Source organism: Bufo bufo, chromosome 5, assembly GCF_905171765.1.
Source record: "Bufo bufo chromosome 5, aBufBuf1.1, whole genome shotgun sequence".
NCBI lineage: Eukaryota > Metazoa > Chordata > Amphibia > Anura > Bufonidae > Bufo > Bufo bufo.
The window spans coordinates 62,086,560-62,090,938 of record NC_053393.1 but is presented as its reverse complement, the minus strand read 5'-3'; the positions used below and the strand labels follow the sequence as shown (position 1 = coordinate 62,090,938).

General features: G+C 46.6%; 1 non-coding gene across 1 annotated transcript; it reads right to left on the bottom strand.

Annotated features, from left to right (window-relative positions):
* Positions 1–464: 464 nt before the first annotated feature.
* Positions 465–649, bottom strand: LOC121002920. The gene has a single exon (XR_005779353.1). It is a non-coding gene; the product is annotated as a U2 spliceosomal RNA (small nuclear RNA).
* Between the last annotated feature and the right edge of the window lie 3,730 nt (positions 650–4,379).

Genomic DNA, 4,379 nt, shown 5'->3' with positions numbered 1-4,379 from the left:
GTCAATAGGTGGAGTGGACAGAGTAAGGGTACTTTTACACTAGCGTTTTTCTTTTCCGGCATAGAGTTCCGTCACAGAGGCTCTATACCGGAAAAGAACTGATCAGGTATATCCCCATGCATTCTGAATGGACAGTAATCCGTTCAGGATGCATCAGGATGTCTTCAGTTCAGTCATTTTGACTGATCAGGCAATAGAGAAAACCGTAGCATGCTACGGTTTTATCTCCGGCGAAAAAAACTGAAGACTTTTTCCATAGGAATGTATTAGTGGCGGATCCGGCATTCAAAATACCGGAATGCGCAGACCGAAAAAAAGGTGAAAAAAGTAAATGCCAGATCCGTTTTGCCGGATGACATCGGAAAGACGGATCCGCCATTTCAATGCATTTTTTTGACTGATCAGGCATTTTTAAGACTGATCATGATCCTGATCAGTCTTACTAATGCCATCAGCTGGCAGGCAGTTCCGGATCTCTCTGCCGCAAGTGTGAAAGTAGCCTAAGCTCTTTTTCCATTTCCCTGTTCTAAAAATCTATAAAAAAATAAATAAATAATATTTTGTCCTCAGATAGGTGGTGACGTATCAGATATTGAACTGATAAGAACAGATACTATAATTAATCTTAGCCAAAAGGCAGAGAAGCGATAGATCATTGGTATCTGCGCCACTGGACATCATCTATTGGAAGCTATTGGGTGCTGCAACCTCTTCCATGGCCTTTGACATTACATCCATATGTCACATGGCCTTTGTCCCATTCAAGTGAATAGGATTGAGCTGCAATACCAAGCACAGTGCGATGGCCTGTGCTTACAAGAGTTTTTCTGGTCATCCCCAGCAGGCAGGGCTGCTGGCGTAGAGTTGCTCATCCTCTGCTCCCAGGCTGAGGTTTGCTTCTTGCTGAACCTGCCTCTCACTGTTCATAGGGCATGCTCATACTCTCCCCGGCTCTTGCAGGGGCTCTGTGCAAGCGGCTTAATCTTGCAGCACGCCAGACCTGCAGGGTATTGCGATTGTGAGGTCACGGTTCTTGGGCAAGCGAGGGTTACTCACAGTTCTGTAGGATGACCCTGGGCAGGCGTACAGCAGTGAAGGAGAGTTTGGCACAGGAGTCCTCTGGGGCACACTCTGTATTTAGGGACCAGGCCTGGTGGTGGATGAGGTGCCCTGGATGTTGCAGGTGTTTTATGTCCCTGGGGCAAGGTCCCTTTAAGAAACGTGACGCCAGTACCTGTAACGGCGGCACGCCGATTTATAGTTGTAATAATTGAGGTACACAGATGGTATGGTGAACCAAACTTTGCTTTACTGGAACAATAGTTCAACTTTGTACAGTTCAGTTTCAGTTCCACATTGAAGCAATAACAAGTTTGCAGGCTCTTTATAGATGGCAGATAAACGTTCTTTGCAAGATACTCAGAGGGTAAAATCAACTCTCCAGACCAGGCTGCACTATTCTCCAGTTGTTCTTGCTGGCTATATTCCAAGGCCCATATGCCCTAATGCTGGCTTTTATCCTTGGTAAACAATCTTCCTCAGGTATTTATCCTTGCTTTACATTACTACTTCTTCTGCCCTTCAGCTTACTTGTACTAGCTGGTAACACTGGCTCTGCTTGGCTTGTGGGAACTGCAGGTTTTCTCCCAGGAGGTAACTCTTCTCATGGGGTGAATCTTCTGAGCTAAACAGAGGCTCAGGAACTTCAGGCTGGCTAGACTGCACTACTAGCCACCTGGACTGCACTAATCTTCCCTGTCTGGGCCTAGCTATATACTAAGGGTTTACTAGCTCCCTCTAGTGTCTGGAGGCTGAACTACACCCTAACAGGCCTGACACCCAGATAACACAGGGAAAATGAACATAAAACATCACATCAATGCAATAGACATATTAACCCTTGTGTAGTGCCCACCTTTACCTAGTGGGACACTACAATCTTCCCCAGCCTATGGCGGGCCACCTTGAGGTACTTGAGGCACCTTCTCCTACAGGTAGATGTCTGAGCAACAGGTTCTAGCTCTGTTGTTTCCTGTAAAGATGCTACTTGTCTTGTTTTGCTCTCTCATGTACCGACTTCAGCCTGAGTCTGCATTTGACACTTTACCTTCTGACCGCCAGTTGATCTCCGTATTGACCCTGAGCTGCCTGCCCTGACCCTCACACTGACTTGGATAGCACATCTTTGCCTGCCCTGACCTTGGTTTGTCCCTTACTATGGTTTTACGTGATCCTTCAGTGTTTCTTGACCCTCGTGGGTCAGCAATCTACAGAACAGAGACTAGTCCAGGTAACAGCCAGATGGTTTCCCTGCAGTGGAGTTCATATTCCCTGCAGCTAAATCCAGGACACCCAACGATCTGATATTTGAACTATCTTCAGGATACTGTATATCATTAATATCTAATTCCCAAAAAAACATTTAAAGTAGTTGTTCACCCCCAGGGGCTTTTCAGGCAGACCCTCCAATCTGGCATGATCTGTAAGGAGCAAGCAAACTTACCTGCTCCTTGCCTCTGGGTTCCAGCTCCTTCACTCCCTCTGCTACTGCAGCTCTCGGTCTTCCCCAGTTTCCAGTCCCATCCAGTTTCATGTGGGTCATGTGGCCACTGAAGCCCATGATTGGCTGCAGGGGTGATTTGTCCCCTATGTGTAACACCCCAAAGTTGTGTTACTACATGCCTCTATCCTGCTACTATCTCCTAAGAGCCTTTATATTGTCATCTGATGTAATTTACATTATGTCTTCACAACTGTGCATCTAAAACCATGTTAAATGTAATTGTTTTCCTGTAATTTTCCAGGTTCACCAGCAGGTGGCAGCAACAAATTGGCCAGGTACAAGTCTCAGTTTAGTGTATCTAGGCTGGAATGGATCATTCCAGCATAGCTCCCCCTCTGTGGAGGTGTGGACTGATTCCACATCCTGCAGCATGGGTGGAGAAGGAAGTTAGAGTCAGTGTAGCCTCCCTCCTGCTAGTGGAAGGCTGTGTAATAGTCTTCAGGATATCCCCTGCATAGGGAAGACAGCAAGGATCTTGTCTCGGCTGAGACCTGATCATATACCCAGAACTTCAGCCTCAGCTGGATGAAAAGAAGCAGACAACCTCCAGAGTTCCAGGAAGAAAGCATCCCCTGAGAAACCATCTGAGAGTTAAGTCCAGAGACCAAGGAGAAGCCATTCCTCCTCAGCTAGTCTGTCCCCACAAAGCAGAAGTTACAGAAAAGTGCAGAAGTTTAATGCCTGCCACAGCTACAGAGCTACAAAGCAGAAGACTTATCCTGCAAGCTCCCCACATATATAGCAGAAGCATTTATCCCTGCCAATGATTGCCAATACCTGCTGGGACCAGAGACCAAAGCTGTATACTACAAATTATATTCAGTAAAGAAATGTTTGAACTTCATCTAAAGGTCTGGACATCATTTTCTGTTGCAAAATTCCTCTATTACTCCTACTATCACTACACTCAAATTTATTGCAAGTGAGCCAGGAGCCAGGAGTCCAGCCATACCCAGGTAGGAGACACCGTTGACACAATTTTCACCACCCTATAGAGACATTAACGGCCATCACACCACTCTGGCATTCCTAATCTGGGACGTGTGTTATAACACCTTGGAAGGGCCCTGGGGTAGTATCCTGCGCACGTTGCAATTGGCTTCACGACAAATACAGACTCATATCAACCTGTACCTGCCCACTGCATAAGTGGCGTCAGCGTACCTTGTATCCTCCTCATTGCATATGCATTATGTCACTGGATCACATGATACATGGGGGACATGTCATTGCTGAGGCCATTGACTTCAGTGGTCCAGAGTCAAACCAGATGTTGATATTGGAAGACCGAAGAATGACAGCGGCAACAGGGTATTGAAGAAGCCAGAACTCAGCAGCAGGGAGCAGATAAGTACAAATAACACCGTAGGTCAGGCCATGTTGAGGGTCTGCTCAAAAGGCCCCTGAGGTGAACAACCCCTTTAAATGCTAGAGGAACTTATAACCAGCAATGCATTTTCGTTGGCTATGAAATATTTCCATGATGTCGTCTGGAAGGGCTTAAATGGGTTGTCTCAACAGCTTATTAAAAATAAGCCATCCTGGCCATCATCTGACCTCTATGGGTCCAACTTTTGAAACCCTCCATGATCAGGTAATATCTCTGCAGCCATCCACACATTTGGTGTGAAAAAATGGACACTTACCTGTCTGGTCTCCAGCAGTGAGATCTTCAGCTTTGGCGCAACTGCGCTGGGAGAGACATGCTGCTAAGCCACGCCCCCTTGCTATGCGATAGCGTCATTAGCAACTAGATGCAATGCTCTTTCTCCCCACAGCGGCCATGTGCTGGAGGAGACTAGCAGTGGGCTGATTG